The sequence below is a fragment of the Pinus tabuliformis genome, chromosome 7 (genome assembly GCF_031772625.1).
Source record: "Pinus tabuliformis cultivar Carrire ecotype Pingquan chromosome 7, CPIR1, whole genome shotgun sequence".
NCBI lineage: Eukaryota > Viridiplantae > Streptophyta > Pinopsida > Pinales > Pinaceae > Pinus > Pinus tabuliformis.
This window is the reverse complement of record NC_142293.1, coordinates 1,396,877,019-1,396,892,385: the sequence shown is the minus strand read 5'-3', so window position 1 is coordinate 1,396,892,385 and position 15,367 is coordinate 1,396,877,019. Positions and strand designations below refer to the sequence as shown.

The 15,367-nt window shown below is 40.8% G+C and overlaps 1 protein-coding gene across 4 annotated transcripts in view; it reads right to left on the bottom strand.

Annotated features, from left to right (window-relative positions):
* LOC149252886 (pentatricopeptide repeat-containing protein At3g16610-like) overlaps positions 1-15,367 on the bottom strand; it is a 171,300-nt gene that overhangs the window by 43,264 nt on the left and 112,669 nt on the right. Inside the window, exon 4 of one of the 4 annotated variants that reach the window (XM_089459817.1) lies at positions 1,400-1,798. The exons of the other annotated variants lie outside the window; for them this stretch is intronic. The gene's annotated coding sequence lies outside the window, so the exon portion shown is untranslated. Of the gene's footprint in view, positions 1-1,399; positions 1,799-15,367 lie in introns of those variants that run through there. 4 annotated transcript variants of the gene reach the window in all.

Genomic DNA, 15,367 nt, shown 5'->3' with positions numbered 1-15,367 from the left:
CATTGTCATTATTGTCTTTTCACTAATTACATTTATAATAAGTTACAATGTTACAAATATTTGGACAATGAAGGAAAATATGCTTTTCCGATCCATAACTATAGATGACAAGAATGACCCTTTCATGTACAATTACAACCTATAGGGGATAAACATGGACTAGAACTAATACCAACAAAACAATTTTATCAATCATTGGTTCACACAATATGTGGTTATAAGTAATTAAACCTTAGGGGCACTCTCAATGTGGTCACTTGAATCAAAAAAAGAAACATTCATCTGTGTGGAAGAACAATATGCTCCTACATCCTCGAAGAAGAATACAGTCTGATCTTTGGAACTAGCAAATATGTCTTCATAGTTTTCAAATTTGAGATTGACATCGGACATGTTAAAATCATCGCAACAATCACCATCTTCACAAAGGCTAAGGTCTTGCATGTGTGAAGACCATAGTTGCAGATTAAAAGAACAATAGCACTCAGATAAAAACATCTCCAAAGTAGAAAAAGGTTAAATAAACACATATAGAATAACAAATCCTCTTTTGAATGCACATTCACAAGTGTGTTACAATGTTAATTATCAATGAGAGCCGTCAAATTTAACTAGAGCTAAAAATATTACCTTCATCTTGTACATTGTTATGATGTTAAACCCTACATCCATATGACTAAGCATAGTTTAAACTATTTTACCATTCATAGGCAATGCAAGTAAGAGGCAAAAAATACTTTTAAATTGACAAATATCAAGACAATGTGAGCACAAGCATTTAATTGGGTTTAGCTCAGGTGGTTGGGAGGAAAGATTGTAATTCTCCCCACCGAGGTTCAATTCCGGTAAGTGACATGATGAGCTTTGTTGTAATGGCTTGGAGCCGTGTTATTGAGTCTCAGTAGTCCCTTGAGGACTGAAACATGTAAATTGCTAATATGGAATATAAATATAGTTCTCATGGAAGAAAATAATATAACTTGCTCATATGGAATATAAAGATAGTTCTCATGGAAGAAAATAATGTAACCGCAAGCACCTTAACTAAACATTCAAAAAGGTTTCTCTATTCCCTTAATTTTTCCAATAAGAAAATTGGCTTCCTTTATAAGTTATGTTGAGTTAGTTCCCTAAAAGTTTTTGTGAAACTATTCCAGTGATGAATTCTGATGCTAGATGGAAGCAAGGGAATTAATCACAAATCTCAACTATAAGGAAATCTGAAATCACCAAACATCACAAACAACATGATGATTTCCACCATTTTAACAAAAATTTAAAACACAGGTTAAATATTTTCCTTTTGGCTATTTTTCCTCCAACATTGTAGACATGTCCATATGAAATCATGACAAACAATTTTTACAAGCATCCATTTAATAGAAACACACCTGGATAATTTCACTAGTAGCATTACAGTGCCAGAAAGAGTCTCCTTGCATGAATCATTCAATATTAGCATTAGACTTGAGCTATTGTGCCTTGGTTGAAGTGGAGAAACAAATGGCATTTGTCATTCCTAGTGGTCCCGCTACTGCAATTGTTGTTGTCCTTGAACCTGATCCTTTTGTTGCCTCTCTTGGTGTTGATTTTGTGCTTGAGAATATTACTTCATTTGTTTAATGGGTGGAGGTTCCATGAGTTTAGACTCCATTTGAACCTGTGTCCAGTTTCAAGGCTGCACTTCTGGGTATTTCTGAAGTTGAGATGAACTCTGAGGGGGCATATTTTGTAAATCAAGCAATTGTTGAACTGCCACATGATTTTGTTTTGACTGCTGTTCTAGGGAACCAAAGGTCTGCATAATAACAATTTAGCATTACAAGCTGGCATTTTCTATGAGGCCTAGAAGAAAATGAATTTAAAACAAAAGAAACAATTCCAACCATGGCAATTTACAAATCTCAATTTTTTGGACCCACTACATGCATAACACACGAGCCTTAAAAAAACTAACTAAACTAGCCTACATGTAAAAAACATGAACCTAAAGCAAATAGCAATAAAACAGAATCAAACTAGTGAAAAAATAGTAAAAATATGCATGAGATTGAACTGGAAAGAGATCGTTTAATTTTAAACATATATATAGTTAGGATCATGGACAATGGAATGAATAGTTTTTTCAAATGCCCTTGCTAAGATAATATGCATGCCATGTGGTATGGACCATGGCCCTTGATGTGCTCATCCATTCACCTCAATTAAGAAATTCATTTATTAAAATGAGGACCCTCAGTTACCATCATATATAAAAATCAAATTTGTAGTATGAAGATACCTTCAAGTTTAGGTATTAGGTAATAAAGTGATAGTGAACTACCAAAACCAACGCACTGCCACAACCATGAAATCGCTAGTAAGTAATAATTTTCAACCATGAACAATAGACAAATCACCACAAATGAAACCCTAGATGAAGTAGATTTTGTTTGATGACATTTGAATTGAATGGTCAACTAACAACATATCATATCTTCAAATCTAATTTCACCACGAGATCAAGAAGCCAGAACATACCACACTTAACCTAATTTCTTAGTTACAACAAACATCAAACTATGAATGAACAACTATAACCAAAGAATTCCAACAAAAAATTTCTTCAACCATCTAAGGTTACATCAAGAGTTGGAGAGGTTTTACCTTAGTCTTAACATCCTCTTATTGGAGCAATAATTCCCTTCTACAAATAATATTCCAGCAACAACATACAATGGAAATACTTGCAAAATCCTAGTCATCCATGCAAAAGAATGAAGAAATGGAGAAACCCTACATTAAACTTGACCCTTAACTTATTTCTATGAAGAGATTTACAATTAAGCTTGGAGGTAAAATCCCATTCATCCAACCATGCCTTGCAAATGAGAAGTGCTCCTCCTTTTGTAGCTTCTTTCATCAACCACTTTCTAAGAAAATATTATCATGAATTCTCTACAAAGTTATGGATTCCCCTTTTCCTCCAAAACACAATTCTAAAATATACATAAGGTCTAGAAGAATCCTTGAAGGAGAGTGCTCATAGAGGTTCTTCTTTAGGATTGGGGAATGCCCTAGATACTTTCTTGCTAGCATGTGTAAACACTGCTATTGAACTCAACAAGATGGACAGATTTTTTTTGTAAAATTCTATCAAGTTAATTCTATCAAATTAAATGCATTTGCGTACCTGATTCTCCCATCTGGTGTCGATCACATTGCTCCAATTTTTTTGGTCCCGTTACCAAACCAACTGATTCCTCCCTACCTATCTGGGATCAACCTCTGCGGTTCCCAGATCCAGAGAACTTCGAAATAGAAGTCCACCGGCTGTCGTGCCCAAAACTCCAAGAACAACTGAAGATCTTCCAATTTTCAGTTCCAAAATCCAACCCCTGGCTCATCCCTCCAACAGATTTATTTTTCCTCCATTCTCTATATATTCCCCCCCACCATTTCATGCTCCTCTTCTGTCTATGTATAACATTTCTTGGCGGCCACCGTGACACCTTTCCCCCTTTGTAACATGTAACTCCATCTATTCAAAGCTACAGGGATATTGACGTGTATTAGTTTACCTTTAGGATTTTTTTATTAGTTTTCTTTAAATGCCCATAGTTTATAATATTTATTTTATTTTGATTTAAATTTCATATTTTAATAATTATTTAATATAATTTATTAATATTATGGGATATATAAATATATAAGCATATTTATAATTAACTTTAAATTTTACATTTGTTTCTTTATAACCAAGTTACTTTATACTTTTAAATTTATATTATTGAAATTATTTAGGGTATTTTCTCCTTAATTATGATGCATTTAAGCAATATGCTTGGTGATGGGTGAGGGTGTAACTTCTATCTGAAGCAGTGTCAATTTTCAACATTTATAGTTAATTTAGAATATATACATATATAATAGTACAATACATGCAATACATGCATATGTAGCTATCATATGCATGCATTGTATGCATGCTAACACTCTTGTGCTCTCTATATTAAATATGGTTCATTATAGCGTGTGTCACCTTCCTAACTTGGGCGGTCTTCAAGAATGACCATCTAGAAGTTTACTCTTAACAAAATAGCAAGAGAACTCAAGAAAAGGTGGAATGCTCCTCAAATTATGCTATAATCCTTCTTTAAATAATGCATAGGTACCATGTGTTTTCTCTCTAGCTAGGGAATTCTCTCAAATAAGGTATGTTGGCATTTCATCATGCCTTTATTTTCTTTGAAAACCCATAGAGACTTTCCGTATTGGAGTGTTCCTCTTCTTTGGTGCATGTGACACTCCAAAAATACTCTAAGATGATGGGTGCTCCTCCTGAGATTTATCTTTGACCTTCAAAGAGTGTTAAATGTCACTTGCCACCATCTCATGAATGACGATCTATATAAACATCCCCATTACTTTGTAAATCCCACTAGAAGATGAGTCATGCCTCCAAATATGTAGAAATGACTCGTGTAATGTGAGATGGCGCCAAGCAGTGAGAAACACCTCCAAATATGTAGTTTTTCCTAGTGAAGTGTGAAATACATCAGAAGATTCTCCTCTATGGAAGAACATGTATCAGAATATGTAGAAAGGGAAAAATATGTCACCAAGTGCATCATATCATAGTCTACTAGCCTCCACTAAAGTCGTCATCCCTCTTTAGGTGGAAATAGTGATGATATAAATGCAACTCATTCCATTCTGAATTTATGATAGTAGTAAAATGTCTTTGTCACATGGTATGATCCATAATGAAAATATGTTTGATGTTTTAACTGAACTCTAAGGCAATAAAGACCAGCCCTTAAAAATTCAGGATGCCATTTTTCTTCTAAAGAGAACTTGATCAGGACCTTTATTAATCACTCAACCATTTTTCCATGAATATCCAATAATTTGCATCCATAAACCCCATTAATTTTTGCCTCTAATGTTAGTTCTTAATATCCAGTTTCTTGAGTTTCTGTCTTTCTAGACATATTAGTACAATCCATGCAGAATGTATATCATCGATGAACTTCTCCAGATCACATTGAATGAACATTACCACACTTTTATTTGCTTGGATTATCAGTCCTCCCAAGTATTTGGAAGTTCCTTTGACTAGAAAAAAAAGGTTTCTCCAATACCACTTGTAGCTGCTCCTAGAAAGTACCTATTTATGAAAACAAAATCTACAACAAAGTAGACAATGAACCAAAAGAAAGCTTTTCAAGTCCAATAAAGTGATTATTATTGAATCTTGATAATTAGGGAATATAAAAGAATCAGAATAGAAAACAAATAAGTTTTCAGTGATTCAATAAAAAAACATGGAAAGTATTATCAAATAACAGAGACAAAAAAGAAAACAGACAGAACTGGAATTCAAGCTTCTGTTTAGGAGAACTAAGAAAATGACCAATGCCATGTTGCTGTAGTATTTGAGAGGTGAGAAAGTTCACAATGGGTAAAATCTAATTTTATATTATTGCTCCAGTATTCCTTAGGATGGAGTCTGGTCTCAGCCACAACTCCACCTAAAACAATTGACCCTGGCAAGGGCTAAATGTTTATACTCCATATGTCAGGGATGGAAAGATTGTGGGCTGAGGAATTGCCTTGTGATGGTTGTCCAAGTTGAGTATTTTGCAACATCATCCACTAATTAAGCCTTTGAGCAGGGACCTATGAACCTAGAGACCAAGCATCAATATGCATGTTGTTGTGTAAGGAAAACATTCCACCAGCTTCCCAAGAGAAAAAACCGATGTTGTTTAAGAGTGGAAGTGAAATGCACCCTCTAATAAAAGCATGGCACCATGCTAAAGCTAAGGTATTTCAAATCTCTTGCTCCCAATAATGTTCCTCTAGGCTTAGTGTGGGTGGTGTAATCAACATACTAAGAAAAAAGTGCACTATTACTCCTCACATTTGATTAATATTGGTTGCATCTCTTGTATATATTTGGAGGACGAACTATGTCATTGTTCTAGAAATACATCCTAATGAAAATACAAATTTGTTCCAATGAGTAGTGAGTGAAGCAACTATTGTGCCATACTTATGTTGTAGTTAACATTAGAAGTCAAATTAGGCATGAATAATTGAGCTGTTTGTGCCAAAGGTTCTCCAGAAACAATGCACATAAAATAGATCCCAATCATGACCTAGTGCGCTAAAAGTGTAATTTCTCCCAAGGAAGTACCCATGTATATAATAAATGTGTAAAATGCCACCTTAGACATCAGTTTTAGAAGTACTGGACTAGCAAGATGAATAACTTGCAGTTGTTCCTCCATAGAAGAAATGCTTAGAGAGAACGGATTATGTCCTTCATGATGAATGGATCTCAGCATCAAAAGAGCTCCAATAATTTGAGAAGCTGCTATTGCAAATGCTCCTACTGACACTTTGGGAAGACATACCAATTAGTATGACTAGCCATGCATAACCTCAAAGCTACAGTACTCAAACCACTATACCACTTGTCAGTTTACCATGAATTTTGAGGGTATGCTAAAGCTATTTTGGAAAACACTTGTAGGAGTAACAGGAATCATGCTAATGACCAAAGTTTCAACAGTGCAGACAGAGTTACAGTACAGGGCATAAACCAGAAATCTAATAACAAGATTCATCCTATGGAGCAGAGATTGTACAGATGTGACATTGCCCAGTACACAATACGACTCAGAAATGTAATAACAAGAGTCATGCAAATCTCCTGCTTCGAAGTGAAGTGAAGCTCCTTGGTAAAGTTACGTGTGGTGACTGTGGTAAAGAGATTGGTTGGGAGCACTTGGTCAAAAGGAGGCGATAGGAAGCAGTTCTTGTTCCCCTCTGAAGTTCGATGATCAAAGCTCTTAGATCCTGTAAAAAGATTGTATTATTTTGTTCATGATAGCATGTAACTTTATCCCAGTTAAGATGATTTTAAGTGATTCTATATTTTATGTCAATTATAATTATGGAACTTCTCCATTGTTTCCGAAGATAGAACAATTCTAAAATATAGTTTTACTTGTACTCAATTTGGAACAATCTTTCCCTTTGTGAAGAGGTGCACAATGTTGCCTCTGACATGAATGATTATTAAGTCAAGGTTGTGTGTCTTGGAGGCCTTTTATAAATAAGAAATTGCTTTGGGATAGCGTATGCATGTGGAAATTATCTGAATGTGTTAACACTGCATCATAATTACTCTATTATTTGGAATAAATGACCAGGGACAAAGTTAAGGAAAATTTTCAAAAACATTTTATTGAAGCAGAATAACATGGGTGACCACTGATTGCTCGATCTTATATTAAATTGTTAATTTTCCTAATGTCTGTAGCATATATAAATTCTTGGAACGAATGTAAGTACACTTTTCTTGATATTTGGTTATTCCTAGATATTGGTAGCTCTGTTTTCCATCTATTTTTGTGGGTAGCATGATACTTGGAAGACTACTTTCAAAATAATGCAAGGATTGCATGATTTGTTGATTATGCCATTTAGCTTATGGAGTGCTTCAACAACATTTATATATTGATGTGATGTCTTGAGACCATTACTCAACCTTTTGGTCATTGGTTATTTGGATGTATAATTTTTAGGAAAACTTGGAAGGAGCCTGTGCGACATTTGGGAGATAGTAATTCAAACCCTTCAAATTTTCAATAGCATAGCTTGCAAGATAACATGAAGAAATGGCAGTTTTCATGACATGTTGTATATATACGCCTTGGTGATGACTAAGGTAAATTTCATACAGATCCATTGATGGCAAAAATTGGTGAGAGATCAACTTCAATCTCAAACAACAATTGTGGGTTTGCCAGACCTAAAACCAATGCATTGCCAATGTTTTGGTTTCAATATTACAAATGCTTTGCTCTTGAGCCATGATCCATTGAATTGATTTGCCTCCATTTATGACTTCATTAAGTGGCACGGTAGCATTTCCATAACCCAGGAAACAAGGATGAGAAAGAGCAGCAATTGTTGGTTGTAAGTTTTTGGGGTGATTTTGGCAAATCTGACAAGTACAAATGAGCTTGTAAGAGTCTCATCCAAAGTGTGGTTGCACTTGCAAAAGGGATGGTTTGAAGTCTTCTATTGGGAAGTCTGACCAGTTAGTTGAGGCTAATTCCTAGAGGTGAAGAATTTGTGCCATATCAACAGGCAATGTTGTTACAGGATCAAGAATTGTTGAGAAGAAGCGTGTCCAGCAGGCAAGGCAAGACATTTAGTCTACCATAACACTACAAGGCTTAGATTCATAAGCATGGTGGGCTTCAGGTTTCTGTTGAGATGACATGAAATACTGCAACACTAAGTTATAATGTAGGAAAAGACTGCAAGTTAAACTTGCTGAGTTTATCAATGCCAAGGTTACCAGTATAGGGGGTTGAAAAGTATACAAAAGAGTAAAATATATGGGGTGCTTAATTAACAATTTGTCTGAGAGTCGCTATTCATTTCTAGTATGCAATCTGATTCTAGTGATGTAGATGAGGTTAAAGAAAAGTATTGTGGATATAGAAGCTACGTTCAGAGACACCATGTGAAACAACTTAAACCACAATTAGAAATCACTTGTAATGACATAGTTGAGTCTAAAGACCATGGGTGCATGTGAATGATTTTCTGTTTTGGTATCATAGCGTAAGAATACCAATCATCATCATTATCCCATCAGGAAATTGGCTCACTAATCTATGTCGTCTTCAACTTACCATTATGTTTCTTTTTTTCTAATTGTTTTCTACCTAAGGAAAAACATACCACTTATTTGAGATGAATTCAAAGGTACATCCTTGAGGTGCCTTCAACACTGCCTGAAAATGGGCTTAGGAACCCTTCAAACCAAATAGACCTTGGACAATTACTTCACTGTAATATTCCTAACTAGCCATGGCTAATTGGAATATTTGATTTTTCTCAATTTTGCCTTCTATAGCTATTTATAAATAAAAAGGTGAGGAGAGGGGGACATACTCACTTCATGAATAAAGACACTCCCTAGTAGCACAACGTTGTAACTTAAAAGGTGAGCCAAGGGGGGCCAAAGAACCACGTAGAGGAGGGGCCCACGTAGACACTTGGAGTGACTGCGCAGATGGTGAGAAACATGTGGCAAGAGGAAAGCTACGTTGGAGGAGGTGAGCCTTGGGATTGAGAGAGGCCAATGCTATAAAGGAGAGAGGAGCCTCCTCATTTTGGCATTCGATTATGTGCATTTGAGCTAGTCACTTCGACTTGGAGCACGCTGGCTGTTTAGCTAGTCTGCAGCACTGTTTAGTGCATTGAGTGTCTCCATTCGGAGATCTCACCCTTAGCCCCGAGGGACTTCGAGTGCCTGCTCGGGCAAGGTATTTCCATCAGTATTTTTGCAGTAGTTTCATCAGCATTTTGGCAGGAGGATTGAGCATCTTGGATGGCTGTGCAGTCTTGAGAGGGATGACGCAGTTCTTTCTGGCAGGAGTTCTACATTGAGAGTTTGCAGGGGGATTTGTGTTGGGAGGTTGAGCAGGGAGATCAGCCCTTGCATATTGGAGGATTTTGGCTGAGTTTCAGGCAGATTTGTGGTGGGTTCATTTCATCAGCAGCACAGAGCCTTGAGGGATTGCGTGGGTCCTCAAGGGGGCGATTTTCGGGGGTCGGCCATTTCAGAGAAGCTTTCTGGGTTTTTCTGTGTTTTCTAGGTAGAATCCGATTCCAAAGTTTCAACATTTTCTAAGGAGGGGAATAGCCCCAAATCCTCATTTGATTTCTAACAGCAGTAGCAGCACGACAATTCTCCAACAGCTTGGACGCAGTTCAAAGAGAGGCCATTCCTTTGCTATTCTGGGTGTATTTCTTCACTTGCCTTGTGCAAGTCGAGGTGCCATCTTTCTGATCACCTCCTGTACTCATTCTATTACCCTGTATAATAAAATGGCTTAGCATTTTTCTCTGCATTTCTTGAGTATCTGCTTATGGTTATATTGTTATATGTTGCACCATTGTTATTTTTATCTCTTTGAGCTTCCCGGCTACTATACCACTTGTGTGTTTTCTCCTATACTCTTAGACAGAGTCTGGAAAGAGCCAGGTAGCCTCCAGATCTCGTCCTCTTTCAAAGGCGACATATCTAGTAAATGCCCTCCCAGTCCATCTCTGGTTGGAGTTTGCTTGTGTTTGAGGAATATTCCTGATAAGGGATATTACAGTGGTATCAGAGCATAGATCTGGCTCAGCTTGTGGAGCTAGCAATCTATGACATTGGGGGAAAAGCCCTACATTTGTTACAGAGGTAGGAGATACAGAGACACTGGGCGTAGGTTGGAGAACACCTACAGAGAGGGAGACTGTGTTCCAGTAGTGGACGCAGAACAGGAGGATCCTGTGGTGGACACAAGACAAGAGGAGCCTGTGGTGGACGCATAGCAGGAGAATCTGATGGCAGATGATGACGGGAAGAGATTTGCAGACATGCTCCTCAAATCAGTACAGGATCTGTCGAGGCAGATTGAGGTGATGGGACAGAGATTCATGGCAATAGAGGCTAGACAGCGTGAGAGCCCACGAGTTTTCCAAGTTGGTGAGGGATCGGGTGCATCCCACCATTTGCCAGAGCAGCGTGATACTACTCAGCAGGTGGCCTCACATGCACCTACACGCTCTACCATTCCCACTTTCTTAGGAGCAGATACGGGGGTCGGAGCCTAGCAGGAGGCAGAACCCGGTCATATGGGCAATTATTTTGCAGAATACCAAGCCTATGGGAAGGAGTTCAGGGAGGCTCTCTCATTCAGAGACTTTGTTCAACTCCAACGGAATAGTAGACCCCGCGACCACCACAAAGGGTACCGGCATTATCATGATGGTGACACCCACCATGCAGCTAGTAGATTCCACTTGCCTACGTTTGATGGTTCATCAAACAGTTCGGCAAAGTCTTGGGTGGAAAAGCTAGACATTTACTTCCAACTTAACCAGATGTCGGAGACAGAGGCCATCAAGGTGGCGACATTACATTTGGATGGTGAGGCCAAGATTGGTGGTTCCATGGGATGGTTACACTCGGGCATTCCACAGTGACGACGTATGCCAAGTTCACCAGGAGGTTGACGAAGAGGTTTGATTGGAGGGATCCGGAACAACACTTTGTTGAGCTGACGAGGCTCAAACAGACAGGGAGCCCAGAGACCTACATTGCGGACTTTTTGAGGGTTTCAGTGATGGTGCCAGATCTATCCACAGCACGGAGGATCTACATGTATGTTGAGGGGTTAGCAAAGCCACTTCGGGGTCTAGTCAGATCCGCTAGACCAACCACCCTTCAGGATGCTATTAGCAGGACCGGGACTTACAAGATGTCTTACCCAGGACCCGGACACCTTACCCCCAGCGACAGGCTTTTCAGCCTAAGGGGAAGGATGTGAGGATTCCGCCTCCGAAGGGGAATCCAGGACGAGTACAGCTTGATGATGATGCCAGGAGGGAGTTGAAGAAGAAGTGGTTGTGCTTCACCTGTCAAGAGCTGTGGGCACTAGGACATAGATGTGCTGCTGGCAAGGCACATTTTATTGAGGTCTTCTCCGAGAGCAGCAGGGAAGAGGATGAGGAGGATGATGTGGAGGCAGGAGGTAGTCATGTTGCGTAGGATCGTTTGCCACCTCCACCACCAGCAGTGGGTGGTGCAGCTTTTGCACCTACCAGAGGGGCCCTTGTAGCATTGCGACGAGTTCCCAAGTATTTGACGTTGCACGTACGAGGGACAGTACGTGGCCAGCGGGTATCAGTTTTTGTTGATAGTGGGGCAACCCACAACTTCATCGATGCACAGATGGTTGAGCAGAGAGGTATACAGACAGAGAGCTTCGATGGCTTTTTAGTTTTGGTCCCAGGAGATCAGACCATGGTGTGTGCTTGTTATGTTCCAGAGTTATCAGTGACGATGGGAACCTACACACTGACTGACCAATTTTTCGTGGTCGATATTCCGGACACCAACATGATATTGGGTGTTCAGTGGCTTATCAGTCTAGGGAAGGTCACGACAGATTGGAATACCCTAGAGATGGAGTGGGATGATGAGAAGACAGGGAGGCATGAGAAGATATGGGGACAGCACACATATCCGCCTCAGACTGTTTCGGCTCATCGGATGGAGGCAGTCTTCCGGAAGGGAGACATAGAGTGGGCAGTGGAGCTGCGTGCATCAGAGGCAGGGACTACAGGGTAGACAGTGCACCCAGAGGTACAGTCCATCCTTGACCGGTATGCCATAGTATTTGGGGAGATTCCGCCAGGACAGCCACCGGATCGAGGGTTTGAGCACACCATTGAGCTTGAGCAGGGCATACAGGCAGTGATTACTACCCCCTATAGGCATCCCAAGGCCTATCAGGATGAGATTGAGTGGGCCATTCAGGAGTTGCTGGCCCTTGGGCACATTCGGCTGAGCACGAGTCCTTTTGCTTCTTCCGTGGTGTTGGTGAAGAAGGGCGGCACATTGAGGATGTGTATTGACTACAGGGCCCTGAACAAGAAGACCCTGAAGAATAGGTACCCCATACCCAGGATCGATGAGTTGATGGATGAGTTGAGAGGAGCCCGGTTCTTCTCAAAGATTGATTTGAGATCTGGGTACCATCAGATTCGCGTGAGGGAACAAGACATTCCCAAGACTGCCTTCAGGTGTCACTATGGGCACTTTGAGTTCTTGGTGATTCCCTTCAGGCTAACCAACACCCTAGCTACGTTCCAGTCTTGCATGAATCAAATCTTCCGCAGTCACTTGAGGAAGTTTGTGTTGGTATGCTTTGATGATATACTCATTTACAACAGGACTTGGGAGGAGCATCTCCAGCACATTGAGATAGTATTGCACATCTTGGAGTAGCAGTTCTATGCCAAGCTCTCCAAATGTGAGTTCGGGTTGACGGAAATGTTATACTTGGGACATATCATAGGAGTGGACGAAGTGAGTGTCCACGAGGAGAAGATCAGGGCCATTAGAGATTGGTCGGAGCCGAGGAACGTGACCGAACTTCAAGGATTCATTGGCATTTGTACTTACTACCGGAAGTTCGTCAAGGGTTTCTCACAGCTTGCTGCACCCCTGACAGATTTGACGAGGAAGGGGGCATTTGGTGTGTCGGATACAGTGCAACGAGCCTTTGACAAGCTCAAGGAGGTTATGAGCAGCTGCCTAGTGCTTGCGTTGCCATATTTTATGCAACCATTTGTTTTGGAGTGTGATGCAGTGTTGATGTAGGGAGGTCACCCTATAGCCTTTGAGAGCTAGAAGCTCCTTCCGCACGAGAGGTTGTATTCTATATACGACAAGGAGATGCTGGACATCATGCATGCATTGGCTAAGTACCGGCAATATTTGTTTGGGTAACAAGTTCAGGATGAGGACTGACCACAACAGCCTCAAGTTCTTTTTGGAGCAGAAGCGGCTACATGAGAGGCAGCAGAAGTGGATCAGCAAGATCCAAGCATATGACTTTGACATTGAGTATGTCAAGGGTAAGAACAACGTGGTAGCAGATGCCCTTTCACGTAGGCCAGCTACGTTGTCTCTTATGAGCTTGGACACAGACTGGAGGGCTCGACTCTTAGTAGAGTACTCCAAGCACAGATTTGCATGTGAGGTTCTGGATGAGCGGGTGGCGGATGACAGGTACAAGATGGTCGATGAGATCATCTACTACAGGGACTGGATCTTCTTGACTGAGGGGTCTCAGCTCAAGAAGAATATATTTCAAGCGTCACATGATTCACCATTGGCAAGTCATCAGGGGTTTACCAAAACCTACAGGGCCATTAGAGAGAGGTTCTCATGGAAGGGCCTCAAGGAGGACGTACTCCAGCATGTTGGGAGTGTGATGTTTGCCAGAGGAACAAGGGGGATATGAACCATCCAGCAGGACTATTGCAGCCTCTTCCCATTCCAGAGGGGAAATGGGAGTGTATTACGATGGACTTCATCACAGGGTTGCCCATGGTACAGGGCAAGGATTGCATCTTTGTCGTCGTTGATCGGCTGACAAAGTACTCACATTTTTTCGCCGTATCTGCACACTACAAAGCAACACAAGTGGCTGAGCTATTCTTCAGAGAGATTTTCAGGTTACATGGTCTTCCCAAGACCATCACCAGTGACAGGGATAACCGTTTCATGGGCGGATTTTGGTAGGAGCTTTTCCGGTTGGTGGGGACGAAGTTGACACCGAGTACCAGTTATCACCCACAGACGGATGGGCAGACAGAGACAGTTAACAAGTGGCTGGAGGGCTACTTGCGTAACTATGTTAGTGGGCAACAACGAGCATGGCTGAAGTGGCTACATCTGGGGGAGTACTGCTACAACACTACTCATCACATGTCCATCGGTATGTCACCATTTTATGCTTTGTATGGGTATCATCCTTTATCTTTTGCTGACATGATGTTTGGTGCTAGCAAGGCTCTGAGAGCCAAGATTTGGATCCAAGAGAGTCAGGATATTCTCTGAGCTCTCAAGGATAATATGGCTACAGCGCAGAACCAGCAGAAGTTGTATTCTGACAGGGTTCAGGTGGAGAGACAGTTTGAGGTAGGGGCCCTGGTCTACCTACGATTACAGCCATACCGACAGTCGTCACTGAAGCAGAAGGGGGCTGAGAAGCTCAAGCCTCGCTTTTATGGGCCATATAGAGTGATACACAGGATTGGACAGGTTGCATATGAGTTGGAGCTGCCCCAAGGCAGCAAGATTCATAACATTTTTCATGTATCATCCCTGAAGAAGGCATTGAGACAACATGTGACAGTGACAGATGAGCTACCACCCACGGATGATGAGGGGCATTTGGTGTTGCAGCCAGAGGCTATTATTGATACCAGGGAGAGGCAGCTGCGGAGCAGGACAGTCTGGGAATTCTTGGTGAGGTGGAAGAATTTACCGGATGAGGATGCCACTTGGGAGAGTGAGAAGATCTTGCAGCATCCATCACTTCAGTTGCTTGAGGACAAGCAACATTTTGCCGGGGGAGACTGTAATATTCCTAATTAGCCATGGCTAATTGGAATATTTGATTTTGCTCAATTTTGCCTTCTATAGCTATTTATAAATAAAAAGGTGAGGAGAGGGGGACATACTCACTTCATGAATAAAGACACTCCCTAGTAGCACAACGTTGTAACTTAAAAAGTGAGCCAAGGGGGGGGGCCAAAGAACCACGTATAGGGGCCCACATAGACACTTGGAGTGACTGCGCAGATGGTGAGAAACATGTGGCAAGAGGAAAGCTACGTTGGAGGAGGTGAGCTTTGGGATTGAGAAAGGCCAATGCTATAAAGGAGAGAGGAGCCTCCTCATTTTGGCATTTGATTATGTGCATTTGAGCTAGTCACTTCGACTTGGAGC